Raw genomic sequence first — 17,768 nt, 5'->3', positions numbered from 1 at the left:
AGTAAGTAATAAATTAAGCTACATATGATGAAGCCAAATCTCTTCTCATTTTTGTTACTGTATGTAAAAATGTTTTTTTGTGTAAATCAATACTATCCCATAATAAACATAGGGGCTGTGGGCAGATATGCTATGTTTCTGCCTGTCTGCTTCCCTCTGCGGGAGCAGTATGATTTACTGGCGCATGGGATTCCGTCACTTGAAATACCGATGCCGGGATCCCGATGTGTACGAAGCCGACAGGGGTGAGTAAGGGGTGTTCTCCCTCCTCCCCAACCCCCTAGCCCTCCCTCCCCGCAGTGTAATCCTAACCTCCACCTGTTGGTGCCTAAACCTAACCTCCCCCTGTAGGTGCCTAAATCTAACCCCCTGTCCCTGCTGCCTAAACCTAAACCCCCCTCAGCCTAACCCCAACTCTCTGAGGGGGGTGGCTAACCCAACCCCCCCCCACCACCACCACCACGCAGCCTAACCCTAACCCCCCTTGCTGCAGCCTAACCCTAACCCTCCACCCTGCAGCCTAACCCTAGCTCCCCCCCCCCCCTTCCCGGCGCGTCCGGGATTCCGGATGTCGTGATTCCGGCGCCAGGATGTTATACACATTCTGGATGCCAGTGCTGGCGTTCAGAATAGGGTCCGTATTCCCGCGTTGGTATTCTGACTGCCGGGATACCGACAGCCAGGATCCTGACTGCTTCCCTCTGCCAGTACTCCTTTACTCTTCCTGGTTATCTTCCTGACTTCTTGCTAATCCTTTTTCAGGAACTGATGCACTTCCCTGTATACCGGATTGCTGTAGAGGCCATGGGATCGCATGCAGGTAGGAGCTGGAAGTCATCAGCAATATTGCAGAAGACATCATCCACGTAGGCAGACTCATGTTTTACATGTATTCTTGCTTATCAAAGTGGTTTGCAGCATATAGTCTAAAGGCCCATACACACTGGGCAATTTTGAGCTGAAAGCAGGTCACTTTTGGTGTGTTGCGCTGCTTTCAGCTCAAAGCCGCCCAGTGTGTATGCACAAGCGATGAGCGGTGAGCGCTGATGCGCACTCCTGCTTCATTGCTGTAGGCCGCCGTTCATCTACTGGTATTACCAGTAGATGAACGGCGGGGTGAGCGCCTTTCCATAGCGTCCTGCTATGGAAATCCGATCACCTTGCTGACATAGCTGGGCAGGGGGAGGGGGGGGGGGGGGGGGAAGCGCTCAGTGTGTGTGCTTTTCAGACCAGCGATGTCAGCGATTATCGTTGTGCATACACGCTGGGAAAAAACGCCCAGTATGTATGCACCTTTAGACAGGAATGTGCCCAGAAATGAAGAGAAATGTATAAAGAAATGTATAGATAGAGATATAGAGACACATATAGGTAGAGAGATAGCGAAATGTATAGAGAGAGATAGAAACATGTATAGATAGAGAGAAAGAGACAAGTATTGATAGAGAGATAGAGAAATGTATAGGTAGAGAGATAGAGACATGGGGGTAATTCAGACCTGATTGTAGCAGCAAATTTGTTAGTAGTTGGGCAAAACCATGTGCAGTGCAGGTGGGGCAGATATAACATTTGCAGAGAGATTTAGATTTGGGTGGGTTATTTTGTTTCTGTGCAGGGTAAATACTGGCTGCTTTATTTCTACACTGCAATTTAGATTTCAGTTTGAACACACCCACCCAAATCTAACTCTCTCTGCATATGTTATATCTGTCCCCCCTGCAGTGCACATGGTGTTGCCCAACTGCTAACAAATGTGCTGCTACGATCAGGTCTGAATTACCCCCATGTATAGGTAGAGAATAGACCAGGGACGTGCGGTGAGCTAAATAGCTCAGGGGGCACTGTCTAGCACCAGAGACAGATTTACATGCAATATATGAGCCAAAACTTATATCTGGGCAGCAGTATAAACTCCTGGAAATTTGCAGAGTTTTGACGAGAGATGTGCAGAAAAGTAAGCCAGGTGAGGCACTGCCTCACCTGCCATAGACTTTTTACTCCAAAGTTTTGGCTAGAAAAATTATTAGAATAATGCAAAGAAGATATTTCAAACATATTCTTTGTATTTTTCATATACTTTATACAGTCAAAACTCAGGCACAAACGTTAGTATGAGAGGAAAGGCTCTGCCTCACCTGCCTCACCCCACCGCACATCACTGGAATAGACACATGTATAGATACACAGAGACATGTATAGATAGATAGCAACATGTATAGATAGATAGAGACATGTATAGATAGTGAGATAAATAAATATAAAGATAGAAAGAGACATGTATAGATAGAGATATAGAGACATGTATAGAGAAATGTATACATAGAGAGAGACATGTATAGATAGTGAGATAAAGAAATGTAAAGATAGAAAGAGACATGTATAGATAGAGATATAGAGACATGTATAGAGAAATGTATATGTATACATAGAGAGAGACATGTATAGATAGTGAGATAAAGAAATGTAAAGATAGAAAGAGACATGTATAGATAGAGATATAGAGACATTTATAGAGAAATGTATACATAGAGAGAGATATGTATAGATAGTGAGATAAAGAAATGTCAAGATAGAAAGAGACATGTATAGATGGGGTTCAGAATTATTAGCCGATGGTCTGGATGTGACACTCCCCGGCCATCAGTGGAAATAGCCTCTGTGAGCTGGGATTCCGGCTGTCGGTATTGTCAGCAGACAGTATTCCGGCATCAGTATCCTGACCGCGTGATCCTGACTGCCGGCAAATTAACTGCATCCCATATAGCTAGACATATAGAGAGACATGTATAGATAGTGATATAGAGACATGTATAGATAGTGAGATAAAGAAATGTAAAGATAGAAAGAGACATGTATAGACAGAGATATAAAGACATGTATAGAGATATAGAGACATGTATAGAGAGATAGAGACATGTATATATAGAGAGATAGAGACATGTATATAGAGAGAGATAGAGACATGTATAGAGATATAGAGACATGTATAGATAGAGAAATGTATAGATAGTGATATAGAGACATGTATAAATAGAGAAATGTATAGATAGTGATATAGAGACATGTATAAATAGAGAGATAGAGACATGTATAGATAGTGAGATAAAGAAAGGTAAAGATAGAAAGAGACATGTATAGACCGAGATCTAAAGACATGTATAGAGATATAGAGACATGTATAGATAGAGACATATATAGATAAAGTCACTACTGCAGCAGGAGGCGTCTGCTTGTACTAGACACCTCCAATGGCGGATTGTGATGGAACACCAGCCCAGGAAATTTATGGAAGCAGCCCTAAGCTGGGTATGGTCTGATGAGGAGATGGTGTCTCTCTTATTGTATGCAGTTGCGGCCTTCCTTGCATCTTTTGCTGCAGTTGCGTCTGAGACCACTACGGATTGGGATCTAAAAGTGGCCCTGAAAATTTTGTAAAAGTTGTCCGACATGGGCAGCACAAGAGGTATAACATACCGTGTAGCCATGGCAGCATCACTGGATGGCAGAGTTGCTATACTGCAGAGATGGAATAACAGAATGAATGGGGATAATGCAGAGTACTGAGTGCGGTGGGCTTCCTGTCATGTGGGGGGTGGGGCCACATGACAACACACAAAACAGGCCCTACAGACACGTCAGCCTACCAGGAATTTTCCTGGTTAGTGCTATCGCCAATCCGCCCCTGGACGCCTCCTGCTGCATCACCAAACAGCGCTATCACTGCTGCTTCCAAGAAAGATAGCAGCAGTGTTAGCAACCACATCTGAATTAGGCTCTATAGCCCTACTATGTGACATCTGCATCTCTAATTCTGTTGGCCAAATATGTGACATTTGTACAGTTCTATATTTCTCACTTTGCATACTAGATTTTTGACATGTGCTTCTGAAGCTCTATATGCTGGACATGTGACACCTGTATAGTACCACTCCTCCTACTCTACTGAAGGGCGATTCTCCGTGATGCACAGGACAGTTACACAAATTCATACAACATACATCTCCAAAATACAGATGTTAGTGGGTCTTAAGTTATAGGGTAAGGCATTGCTACAAAGCAATTAACTTTTCATATAAGTTTTCATATAATTTCTTAACAGACCAGTTTAAAAGGAAAAAAATTAAAGCATGTGATGCATGGGACTTTATGTTCACCTTCTGGAGAATCACCCTTACGATGCTGGATTTTTTACATTTGCATCTCAAACTCAGAACCTATGGCAGCATATGGACCTCTTTTGGCAAAAGTACACATATATACAGTTGGGCACTGTATATATGTATGAGCCCCCGCCAAGAAAATGTATATTTAAGCGGGACAGAAGCCCGCCGTCGAGGGGGCGGGGCTTCTTCCTCAGCACTCACCTGCGCCATTTTTTCTCCACAGCTCCGCTGAGAGGAAGCTCCCCAGGCTCTCCCCTGCAGATACACGGTACAAGAGGGTAAAAAGAGAGGGGGGGGGGGGGGGGGCACATAATTAGGCGCAAAAATCAATATAAACAGCAGCTACTGGGTTAATATTAAGTTACTGTGTTATTCCTGGGTTTATAGCGCTGGGGTGTGTGCTGGCATACTCTCTCTCTGTCTCTCCAAAGGGCCTTGTGGGGGAATTGTCTTCAGATGAGCATTCCCTGAGTGTGTGGTGTGTCGGTACGTGTGTGTCGACATGTCTGAGGTAAAAGGCTCCCCTAAGGAGGAGATGGAGCAAATGTGTGTGTGAGTGGTGTCTCCGTCGACAACGCCGACACCTGTTTGGATATGTGAAATTAAGTGCTAAGGTAAATTTATTGCACAAAAGATTAGAGAACAGACAGGGAATCTACCCATGTCTGTCCCTATGTCGCAGAGACCTTCAGAGTCTCTCAATGATCACTATCCAAAATAATAGACACTGATATCGACACGGAGTCTGACTCCAGTGTCGACTACGATAATGCAAAGTTACAGCCAAAATGGCAGGAAAGTATTCAAAATATGATTCTTGTAATAAAAAAATGTTTTGCATATCACTGATGACTCATCTGTCCCTGACACAAGGGTACACATGTTTAAGGGGAAGAAAGCTGAGGTAAATTTCCCTCCTCTCATGAAGAAAAAGAGCGGGAATCTCCAGACAAGAGACTGCAGTTTCCCACAAAGAATTCTCAGGGAGTATCCTTTCCCTACTAGGGCCAGGATACGATGGGAATCATCCCCTAGGGTGTCACGTTTGCCCAAAAGGTAGCGCTGACTTAAAAGTTATCCTCAGGGATCCTGCAGATAGCATGCAGTAAAAGTACTTTGAAGTCCATTTACACACATTCTGGTACACTACTCAGACCGGCGATTGTGTCGGCATGGGTTTATAGCGCTGTAGCAGCGTGGACAGATACCTTATCAGCAGAGATTGATACCCTAGTATGTATATATATATATATATATATATATATAAAAGATGCTGTCTTAGATATATAAATAAAACATGCCCAAAGAGACATTAGTCTACTGGGTTCTAGAGTCAACGCTATGTCGATTTCTGCTTGACGTGTCCTGTGGAACATGCAATGGACAGGTGATGCCGACTTAAGAGGCATATGGAAGGTTTACCTTACAAGGCTGAGGATTATGTGGAGAAGGGATCTCGGACCTGGTCTCCACAGCTATGGCTGGTAATTCTGATCTTTTGCCTTATATTCCCGCACAGCCTAGGAAAGCACGACATTATCAAATGCAGTCCTTTCAATCACAAAGAAACAAGAAAGTCCGAGGTGCGTCCTTTCTTGCCAGAGGCAGGGGCAGAGGAAAGAAGCTGCACAACACAGCTAGTTCCCAGGAACAGAAGTCCTCCCCGGCTTCTACAAAATCCACCGCATGTCGCTGGAGCTCCACAGGCGGAGCTAGGCCCGGTGGGGGCACGCCTTCGAAATTTCAGCCACAAGTGGGTTCACTCCCTGTTGGATCCCTGGGCAATAGATATTGTGTCTCAGGGATACAAGCTGGACTTCGAGGAGATGCCCCCTCACCGACGGCCCTGCCGGCTTCCCCCCACGAGAGGGAAATAGTGTTAACTGCAATTCACAAATTGTATCTTCAACAGGTGGTGGTCAAGGTTCCCCTCCTTCAACAAGGAGGGGGTTATTATTCGACCATGTTGTAGTCCCGAAACCGGACGGTTCGGTCAGACCCATATTGACTTTAAAATCCCTGAACATATACCTGAAAAGGTTCAAGTTCAAGATGGAATCGCTGAGAGCGGTCGTCGCAAGCCTGGAAGGGGGAGATTTTATGGTGTCTCTGGACATAAAGGATGCATACCTTCATGTCCCCATTTATCCACCTCATTAGGCGTACCTCAGATTTGTGGTACAGGATTGTCATTACCAATTTCAGACGTTGCCGTTTGGTCTCTCCACGGCACCGAGAATATTTACCAAGGTAATGGCGGAAATGATGGTACTCCTGCGGAAGCAAGGGGTCGCAATTATCCCATACTTGGACGATCTCCTCATAAAAGCGGGATCAAGAGAGCAGTTGCTGATCAGCGTAGCACTTTCTCTGGAAGTGTTACGGCAACACGGCTGGATTCTAAATATTCCAAAGTCGCAGTTGGTTCCTACGGCTCGTCTGCCTTTCCTAGGCATGATTCTAGACACAGACCAGAAAAGGGTTTATCTCCCGATAGAGAGAGCTCAGGAGCTCATGACACTGGTCAGGAACCTATTAAAACCAAAACAGGTGTCAGTGCATCACTGCACTCGAGTCCTGGGAAGGATGGTGGCATCATACGAGGCCATTCCCTTCGGCAGGTTCCATGCGAGGACCTTTCAATGGGACTTACTGGACAAGTGGTCAGGATCACATCTTCAGATGCATCGGTTAATCACCCTATCCCCCAGGGCCAGGGTGTCTCTCCTGTGGTGGCTGCAGAGTGCTCACCTTCTCGAGGGCCGCAGATTCGGCATTCAGGTGGGTCCTGGTGACCACGGATGCAAGCCTCCGAGGGTAGGGAGCAGTCACACAGGGAAGAAATTTCCAAGGCCTGTGGTCAAGTCAGGAGACTTGCCTTCGCATCAACATCCTGGAACTAAGGGCCGTATACAACGCCCTACGTCAAGTGGAGACCCTGCTTCGCGACCAACCGGTTCTGATTCAGTCAGACACCATCACCGCAGTGGCTCATGTAAACCGACAAGGCGGCACAAGGAGCAGGGAAGCGATGGCGGAAGCCGCCTGAATTCTTCGCTGGGCGGAAAATCACGTAAGCGCACTGTCAGCAGTGTTCATCCCGGGACACGACCTCCACCCGGGAGAGTGGGGACTTCATCAGGAAGTCTTCGCACAGACTGCATGTCGGTGGGAACTGCCACAGGTGGACATGATGGCATCCCGCCTCAACAAAAAACTACAGAGGTATTGCGCCAGGTCAAGAGAACCTCAAGCGATAGCTGTAGACGCCCTGGTGACACCGTGGGTGTTCCAGTCGGTCTATGTATTTCCTCCTCTTCCTCTCATACCCAAAGTGCTGAGAATAATAAGAAAAAGAGGAGTGAGAACGATACTCATTGTTCCAGATTGGCCACGAAGGACTTGGTATCCAGATCTGCAAGAAATGCTCACAGAGGAACCGTGGCCTCTTCCTCTAAGACAGGACTGGTTGCAACAGGGGCCCTGTCTGTTCCAAGACTTACCGCGGCTGCGTTTGACGGCATGGCGGTTGAACGCCGGATCCTAGCGGAGAAAGTCATTCCGGAGGAGGTCATTCCTACGCTGATAAAGGCTAGGAAGGACGTGACAGCTCAACATTATCACCGTATATGGCGAAAATATGTTGCTTGATGTGAGGCCAGGAATGCCCCTACGGAGGAATTCCAGCTGGGCCGTTTCCTTCACTTCCTACAGTCAGGAGTGAATTTGGGCCTAAAATTGGGTTCCACTAAGGTCCAGATTTCGGCCCTATCCATTTTCTTTCAAAAGGAGTTGACTTCTCTACCTGACGTCAGACGTTTGTAAAGGGAGTGCTGCATATTCAGCCCCCTTTTGTGCCTCCAGTGGCACCTTGGGATCTTAACGTGGTGTTGAGTTTCCTGAAATCCCACTGGTTTGAACCACTCAAATCGGTGGAGTTGAAATATCTCACGTGGAAGGTGGTCATGCTATTAGCCTTGGCTTCGGCTAGGCGTGTGTCAGAGTTGGCGGCTTTGTCACATAAAAGCCCCTATCTGGTTTTTCCATGCGGATAGAGCAGAATTGCGGATCCGTCCACAATTTCTGCCGAAAGTGGTTTCATCCTTTCATATAAACCAACCTATCGTGGTGCCTGTGGCTACTACTGACTTGGAGGATTCCGAGTTGCTTGATGTGGTCAGGACTTTGAAGGTTTATGTAGCCAGAACGGCTAGGGTCAGGAAAACATAGTCTTTGTTTATCCTGTATGCTTCCAACAAGCTTGGTGCTCCTGCTTCAAAGCAAACTATTGCTCGCTGGATCTGTAACACGATTCAGCAGGCTCATTCTGCGGCTGGATTGCCGCTGCCAAAATCAGTTAAGGCCCATTCCACTAGGAAGGTGGGCTCTTCTTGGGCGGCTGCCCGAGGGGTCTCGGCATTACAGCTTTGCCGAGCGGCTACTTGGTCAGGTTCAAACACTTTTGCAAAGTTCTACAAGTTTGATACCCTGGCTGAGGAGGACCTTGTGTTTGCTCAATAGGTGCTGCAGAGTCATCAGCACTCTCCCGCCCATTTGGGAGCTTTGGTATAATCCCCATGGTCCTTACAAAGTCCCCAGCATCCACTAGGACGTTAGAGAAAATAAGATTTTACTTACCGGTAAATCTATTTCTCGTAGTCCGTAGTGGATGCTGGGCGCCCGTCCCAAGTGCGGACTTCTTCTGCAATGCTTGTATATAGTTATTGCTTCAATAAGGGTTATGTTATGGTTGCATCAGGGTTGGACCTGTTGCTCTGTTGTTGTTCATACTGTTGACTGGGTATTTTTATCACAAGTTATACGGTGTGATTGGTGCGGCTGGTATGAATCTTGCCCTGGATTACCAAAATCCTTTCTGTGTACTGTCAGCTCTTCCGGGCACAGTTTCTCTAACTGAGGTCTGGAGGAGGGACATAGAGGGAGGAGCCAGAGCACACCACAATCTAAATTCTTTCTTAAAGTGCCCATGTCTCCTGCGGAGCCCGTCTATTCCCCATGGTCCTTACGGAGTCCCCAGCATCCACTACGGACTACGAGAAATAGATTTACCGGTAAGTAAAATCTTATTTTTGTCACCTATTCCTACCTGGGCAGATTTTGGTGCGTAGTTATCTGTTATTTTTAAAGACTTCACACTGTAAATATCCCCCCAAGCACACTGCATTGGGGCAGGGACTTATGCAACTTTTTCCCCATGCACATTCGCTGTCTGCTGGCACAAGGCAGAGGTGTAAGTATTATTTAGTTTTTTATACTTTTTTTTTTAGGACTATACATGTATTACTGTCTTACAGTATGTTAATTTATGATGTTATGTTGTTATGTTAAGGTGTTATGATATGTTAATTTATGTTATACTATGTTAAATTATGATACTAAAGGTGCAACGCCGTTCATTTTCCCCCTTCCTGAATGGCGTCGCTCCTTTTCCTCGGCAAGTGTGTATGCCGCCGCCGACCAGCGATGCGCAGCCCCGCGGGTTGTTAAAGACCCTCGCTGTCAGCCGTGCAGGCAACTCAATCTGGACTGTTGTCCAAGAGTTGCCTGCACGGCCCGGCCGCTGCATGACATCACTAACCGATATGAACGTCATATCGCTCAATTTGTATGCCCGGCCGCCGACCGCCCAGCCCGGGAGGGGGAAACGCTAGGCGATTTTGCTCTTAGAGCACGTCGCATAGTGTGTACCCACCTTAAGTTACGTTAGGTAATGTTATGTGATTGAGTCGTTATGCTAAGTTATGTCAATATATTTTTATTATGTTATATTATAAATTTTACACATGTTAAAACAAACACCAGGGACCCCTTTCAGCGGGACCCCTTCAACTGCACTGACACCTAATTAGATGATTCTCTGAATTTCCTACCTAAGTTATTTTTTCACCTATTCCTACCACACATCAATCCTGTATCATTCAAAGACTTCACGCTGCAAATATTCCCCAGGCACGATCACTGCCTGCTGGCACATGGCTGGGTGGGGAGGGGGTGGGGAGGGGTGTGGGGCGCGGGGTGGGGGGGGGTTCTTGTTATTTTTGCAGCTTTTTACACTTGCTTTTTCAGGACTATACATGTTACTGTCTTCTCCAAACATTAAAATTTGTTTAATTTCATGACATTATGGTAAGTCGCTATGATATGTTCATTTATGTTATACTACGTTATGATACTTAGTTATGTATTGTGACAAAAAAATAAGCTGTGTAGTGGAAGCACACACTGACTTGTCCACTACAGTTTATTTCTTCAGGAGGACCGCAGACTTGTAACCATAACACAGTCAACGTCCATGGTCCTATCACTATCTAACAGAGATCTACGCCCTAGTCACTGGCCAGCTTTCCTGGCGTTGGTCATACAGATAAATGGCACAGACTGTATTTTATACCACAGACTCCTCCTCCATCTCTCAGACTGGCAGGCACACTCACCCTGCCTTCATACAGAAGTTCTTCACAGATGCTCTGGTTGATCAATGACATGCTTTCAAATACACCAGACTGCAGATGACAGGTTCAGTGCAGGTAAGTCACACATTTACTATCCTCCAAATGCATCACTTCCATGGGTTTATCAGGTAAATATCCCTAGTTCTTCTGTAGTATACTGCTCCTATTGCCATATATCCCTCCCCCTAGCGTCGACAAATTAAGTGACGTAGGCCTCGCGAGGAGCACAAATTTCCAGGACACGGCATCAGCATTTTTGTGTAAGATGCCATGCCTATATTTCACTGTTAATCTAAAATGTTATAACACCAAGAACAACCTAGTAACCTTGGCATTTACCTATCGGTTTCTCTGCATCCATTGTAATGGAGCATGGTCCGTTATGAAGAAGAATTCGCTCCCCAGCAAATAGTACTGAAATGCTTCTATGGCCAACGTTATGGCCAGTGGATTTTTGTCCCTCGGCTCAAGCACAATACAGGGTGCTCTACTCCCCCTTCCCCACTTTTCTGGTACATGACTGCACCTAAACCAACATCAGAGGACTCTGTCTGGAGGAAAAATCTGCAGTCAAAATCAGGTGCCCGTAGTTCCAGAGAGGTACAAGAGCCAGACAAAAATATGTCCATGCTGTTTCAACAAGGCTGGCCCACTCCAGACGATCGGGAAACCATTTTTTTTTTTTTTTTTTTTACAAAAATTGTTAATGGAGCTGCTCCAGTCTCAAAGTGACTGGTAAACCGCCTATAGTAACAGACCAAGCCCAGGAAAGTGCTGGATAATGTGTTGCCTGCAAGTGTTGTTTTATTGTGCTGCCAGTGGTATCACTACTGGATATAATGTTACTAGTAACTGTCAGAGTTGTCACAATATCACTGTTAAATGCTACTGCTGATATGCTGCAGTAGACAGTAACATAGAAATATATAGAAAAATTACATCTCAGAGCCTGTGCTGTGTGCGAGCAGAGCCGGATTAAGGCGATGGGGGGCTCGGGCCACTTCATACAGTAGGGCCCCTAATAAAGAGGCAGGCAGATACATATGACCCATAGCCTAAGATTCAACTGTGTATGATGGTAGCAGGGGGAAAAGAATCTTATAAAGCCAGCCTTACTGTTTGTAGACAGGCTGCTGTGACACAGGGCTCCACACAGAGCCGGCCATAGGCATAGGCAAACTAGGCAACTGCCTAGGGCATTTGATATGCATAGGGGCATCATCAGCTTCTGCTGATTAAAATGATATGCGGCATGCCTATATTCTGTATGTAGCCTTTCATATGCAGATACAGCCACAGTCTCACACAGTATATTGGCATGCTGCATATCAGTTTAATCAGCAGAAGCTGCTTGTGCATCCTAGCCACATAGCAATGCAAATAAGATGCATTTTCATTAAAAAAAGGTGCCCGACGTTAGCATTGATGCAAGATTTGTGAGGACACATCTGTATCCAAGCAGAGGCAGAGGTCACAGTGTTAGTGGCAGTGTGAGTGCTGTGTGCATGTGAGTGGGTTGGTTGTGCAGTAGTGTTCAGAATATGTGTAAGGAGCATTATGTGTGTCATGTAAAAATGCTTTAATAATGTGCAACATATGTGTAAAGGGCCACTATGTGTGTCATTATGTGTATAAGGGCATTAATAATGTGTGGCATATGTGTAACAGGGTACTACTGTATGTGTGTCATTATGTGTATAGGGGCACTAATAATGTGTAGCAAATGTGTAGGGGGCACTATGTGTGTCATTATGTGTATAAGGGCATTAATAATGTGCGGCATATGTGTAAGGGACGTTATGTGTAAAAGGGCATTAATAAAGGTTGTCATAATGTGTAAGGTGCATTATGTTTATAAGGACATTAATGTGTCTCATATGTGTAAGGGGCATTACTGTGTGGAATTGTGTATAAATGCATTACTAATGTGTGGCATTATGTGTATAAGGTGCTCTACTATGTGGCATTGCATATAGAAAGGGCACTACTGTGTCGTCTAATGTGAATAAATAGCAATAAGGTGTGGTGTAATGTGAATAAGGAGCAATTCAGTGTGATGTAATGTGAATAAGGGGCTCTACTGTGAGGAGTAACGTTTATAAGGTAAAGTGATACTACTGTGGGGTGTAATATGAATTATGGACACTATCGCAAGATAAAATGTGAATAATGTTGCAGCACTGTGTGGCGTAATTGGAATTGGGGTTACTATTGTGTGTCCATGCCCCTTCCCAGCAAGAAGATGCCCCTTTTTGGGCTGTGCGTCAAATGTGCGAACTGTTCCTATTTAAAATATAGGGGGTACAAGGACTGCTATGGGTGAGGGGTGATGGTGCTGGGAAAGAGGTGCAAGGTCAGAGGCAGAACCAGCGGTGGTGCTAGAGGGCACCAGCCAAAATCTTGCCTAGGGCATCATATTGGTTAGGGCCGTCTCTGTACACACATATATATTCACAGATAATGTAGCCCTGCATATATCCAAGTAACGACAAGATTCCATGCAGTCTGACACACCATGGGCCTAATTCAGACCTGATCACTAGGGTGCATTTTTTGCATCCCTGTGATCAGGTAGTCGCCACCTACAGGGGGAGGGGGAGCGATCGCATGTGCAGGAGAGATGCACAAACAGAAGTCTGCTCAGCTTAGGACTTACTCTTTTAGTGCGATGCTCGGTGCAGGAGCTGACGTCAAAAACCCTCTCTTCAAACGCCTGGTCCCTCCTTGGGTTTCTCTGGACACTCCTTAAAAACGGTCAGTTGCCACCCACAAACGGCCTCTTCATGTCAGTCATCTTGCGATCGCCCGTGCGATCGCTTTTCTCGCACAATCACGTCGCTGTCCGGCGATCCCCGTTGCTGCAGACCGACGCGCCTGCGCATTGCAGTGCATACGCATGCGCAGTTCAGACCTGATCGTAGGCTGTATGAAAATGCAACCTAGCGATCAGGTCTGAATTAGGCCCCATATTGCAAGCAATGGTGACCCCAGGACTATACACTAGAGTATAATATAAGTTCTGCAAGTCAGCTTACTGTGCTATTTGTATAGGTTACCATGATACGGCGAATGAGCTGATGTTAATCACATTCTCCAATATGACCCACTCCAAAATTCTCAGTTCCTGACTGCGCACAAAAATTTCCTACAGCTGCCTCAGAATCGCTGACATGGTGGTGGCCAATTATAAACAGGAATAAATTAACCAATCAGCCCAGTATATTGCAATAGAAAATGAAGCAGTAAGTTTGTCAATTTTGTACTGGGTGAAATGGATCATTTTCATTGTCAGCTTGCTTTGATTATTTTATGATTTAAAAAATAAAAAAAATGTTTACACATTTTTATTTTACGTAGAAAACTTTTATGTTTTATGTAGAAAAGTTTTTTTTACAAATGTTTTATTTACATACCTATTTAGCATAGTATTTTCATGTAAGCTCCTGCACCCTATAATGGATCTTCCCACAGACAATAATAGATGCCACTCAGGAAGAGACTGCCATAGATCAACAACCACACAGCTATGAAACGCTGTTATGCCAACGTCATCAAAACATACTGTGGTTTCTGTCCAGTGCTGCCACAGCAAGCACGATGTGGCGAGTTCTCAAATTTAATTGTCAGACTTCGTATACCGCAAATGCACGAGTCAGTGTTTTTATGGTTGGAAGATCGAGCCATGGTAGGAAACTAAATTTGGAGGATTAGCTGTGTTTCGAAACATTTATTATATGTGACACATATTTTTGTATGAGTGCATGACACCTATGCAATATATGTCAGTGTCTCTCAGAGTGGATGACAAGTTCTAACAGGGCTGTAGACTGAGATTAGACAAGACTTCAGGTTCTCCATTGCTTGTGATGGCCTAACCAGATAAACTTCTATCCTGATTGTGAAAAACATATTTGGGTTGTCGAAGCCCCACTACAATGATCTTTTCCCTTATGCAAATTAGCATATCACATGGGAGGGGCTTATACAACCAAGAACCAGGATCCCTTGAGCAGGAGGGAGGATTAAAAAAAAAAAATATCTTGCTGAAAGCCTCACATTTGCCTGTCTTTTCTTATACAATGGATGGAAAATCAAAAGATACTTACAGTACATGGGCCCTCATTCCGAGTTGTTCGCTCGCAAGGCGAATGTAGCAGAGTTACACACGCTAAGCCGCCGCCTACTGGGAGTGAATCTTAGCTTCTTAAAATTGCGACCGACGTACGCGCAATATTGCGATTACAAACGAGTTAGCAGTTTCTGAGTAGCTTCAGACTTACTCTGCCTGTGCGATCAGTTCAGTGCTTTTCGTTCCTGGCTGACGTCATAAACACACCCAGCGTTCGCCCAGGCACTCCCACCGTTTCTCCGGCCACTCCTGCGTTTTTTCCGGAAACGGTAGCGTTTCCAGCCACACGCCCCTAAAACGCCGTGCATCCGCCCAGTAACACCCATTTCCTGTCAATCACAATGCGAACGTCGGAGCGATGAAAATGCCGTGAGTAAACTTACTTTCTTCATAGTAAAGTTACTTGGCGCAGTCGCAGTGCGAACATTGCGCATGCGCACTAAGAGAATTCTCACTGCGATGCGATGAAAAACTCCGAGCGAACAACTCGGAATGAGGGCCATGGTACATCCACCAAAAATAAAGCCCTATCAGCCTCCACTCCTCAGCACCATCTCCCTACCCACAAAAAATTAACCGGGGTAGCCTATGAGATAAAGCAGTTATTCCTGGTGGGCTCACCACCCCTTCACAGCATGCAGTTTATTTATGTTTGAAATACTCTTATGACGGGATTAAACTGTCAGTTAAAATTACTGTTTTTAAAAGACTTTTTGGAATTTACTTCTAGTAAGTTACATTCCAAGTTTGAAAATTGTATTGTTTATTGTTAAAATTGTTGAAGCCACTCTATCTTTAGCCATGTTTAAAAATGTTCCAGTAAATCCATTATTAATGATAGGCATGCCCAGTTTAACATATCTTTGTTTAATTTTTACTATAACAGTGTAAAAATAACTGTAACTATGGTGGTCATTCCGAGTTGTTCGCTAGCTGCATTAGTTCGCTGTGCAGCGAAGAAGCAAAAAAAGGCACTTCTGCGCATGCGTATGCAGCGCAATGCGCACGCGTGGCGTACTATTACAACAAACTAAGTAGTTTTACACAGGGTTAGCGATGCTTTTTAGTCGCACAGGCAGCCGCAGAGTGATTGACAGGAAGAGGGCGTTTCTGGGTGTCAACTGACCATTTTCAGGGAGTGTTTGGAAAAACGCAGGCGTGCCAGGAAAAACACAGCCGTGCCAGGAAAAACGCAGGCGTGGCTAGGCGAATGCAGGGCGTGTTTGTGATATCAAATCAGGAACTGAATGGTCTGAAGTGATCACAAGCGCTGAGTAGGTTTGAAGCTACTCTGAAACTGCACAAAATTATTTTGTAGCCGCTCTGCGATCCCTTCGTTCGCACTTCTGCTAAGCTAAAATACACTCCCAGTGGGTGGCGGCATAGCGTTTGCATGGCTGCTAAAAACTGCTAGCGAGCGATCAACTCGGAATGACCACCTATATGTGACCTTATAGTTAAGCTTTGTTTCTTAACACTGTTGCCATTAACGCATTTCCTGTGAATTTGGCTGATACTTACATGACAGCAATAGTCAATGGGGGCCAGTGTTGACTTTCCCCTATAAAGAGACATTGTGCTTAATCAGAACCGGCCATAGGCATAGACAAACTAGGCAAATGCCTAGGACATTTGGTATGCCTAGGGGCACAAGCAGCTTCTGCTGATTAAAATGACATGCGGCATTCCTATATTTTGTGTGTGACTGTGGCTGTATCTGCATACGAAATGCTACGTTACAGTATATTCCTGAAAATCACTGTAATGTAGCATTTCGTATGCAGATAGAGCCACAGTCGCACACAGAATATAGGCATGCTGCATATCAATTTAATCAGCAGATGCTGCTTGTGCATCCTAGCCACATACTAGCAATGCAAATAAGATGGATTGTTCATAAAAAATGGCGCCTGACATTAGCAGAGCTGCTAGCTGAATTACGGCAGGCATCTCCTGCTGCATGGCGTATTGAGGCAAGATATATGAGGACAAATCTGTATCCAAGTAGAGGCAGAGGTCACAGTGTTTGTGGCCATGTGAGTGCTGTGTGTGGGCGGGTTGGTTGTGCAGTAGTGTTCGGCATATGTGTAAGGGGCATTATGTGTGTCATGTGTATAAATGCATTAATAATGTGCAACATATGTGTAAGGGACATTATGTGTATAAGGGCATTAATAAAGGTTGGCATAATGTGTAAGGCGCATTATGTTTAAGGACATTAATAATGTGTGTCATATGTGTAAGGGACATTACTGTGTGGTATTATGTGTATAAATGCATACATAAATGCATGCATGTGTATTATGTGTACTAATGTGTGGCATTTTTTGTATAAAGTGCTCCACTGTGTGACATAACGTATGGAAAGGGCACTACTGTGTGGTGTAATGTGAATAAAGAGCAATATGGGGGGTAATTCCAAGTTGATCGCAGCAGGACATTTTTTAGCAGTTGGGCAAAAACCATGTGCACTGCAGGGGAGGCAGATATAACATGTGCAGAGAGAGTTAGATTTGGGTGTGGTGTGTTCAATCTGCAATCGAAATTGCAGTGTAAAAATAAAGCAGCCAGTATTTACCCTGCACAAAAACAAAATAACCCACCCAAATCTAACTCTCTCTGCAAATGTTATATCTGCCTCCCCTGCAGTGCACATGGTTTTGCCCAACTGCTAAAAAATGTCCTACTGCGATCAACTTGGAATTACCCCCATGGTGTGGTGTAATGTGAATAAGGAGCAACTCAGTGTAGTAATATTGCATGGCCATGCCCCTTCCCAGCAAGGACACGCCCCTCTTTGAGCTGTGCACTGAATGTGCACACTGTTTTTAAAGTATAAGGGGTAGGAGCACAAAAATGAGCACTGCTAAGGGTGAGGGGTGATGGTGCTGGGAAAGGGGTGCAGGGTCAGAGGCGGAACTAGCGGTGGTACTAGGGGCACCAGCCAAAATCTTGCCTAGGGCATCATATTGGTTAGGGCCAGCTCTGGCTCCACATGCCGGA

The 17,768-nt window shown here is 45.1% G+C and overlaps 1 long non-coding RNA gene across 3 annotated transcripts in view; it reads right to left on the bottom strand.

Annotated features, from left to right (window-relative positions):
- Positions 1-4,357: 4,357 nt before the first annotated feature.
- Positions 4,358-17,768, bottom strand: part of LOC134948711 (uncharacterized) — a 74,742-nt gene continuing 61,331 nt past the window's right edge. For 2 of the 3 annotated variants that reach the window (XR_010183008.1, XR_010183007.1), the window contains 2 exons: positions 16,287-16,326; positions 4,358-4,418 (listed from right to left, as the gene is read on the bottom strand). This is a non-coding gene — a long non-coding RNA (uncharacterized LOC134948711). Of the gene's footprint in view, positions 4,419-10,617; positions 10,688-16,286; positions 16,327-17,768 lie in introns of those variants that run through there. The other variant, XR_010183009.1, reaches the window with a different exon arrangement.

Source organism: Pseudophryne corroboree, chromosome 8 (assembly GCF_028390025.1).
Source record: "Pseudophryne corroboree isolate aPseCor3 chromosome 8, aPseCor3.hap2, whole genome shotgun sequence".
Lineage (NCBI taxonomy): Eukaryota > Metazoa > Chordata > Amphibia > Anura > Myobatrachidae > Pseudophryne > Pseudophryne corroboree.
Note: the sequence above shows the minus strand (reverse complement) of the source record. Positions and strands in the feature narration are given on the sequence as shown.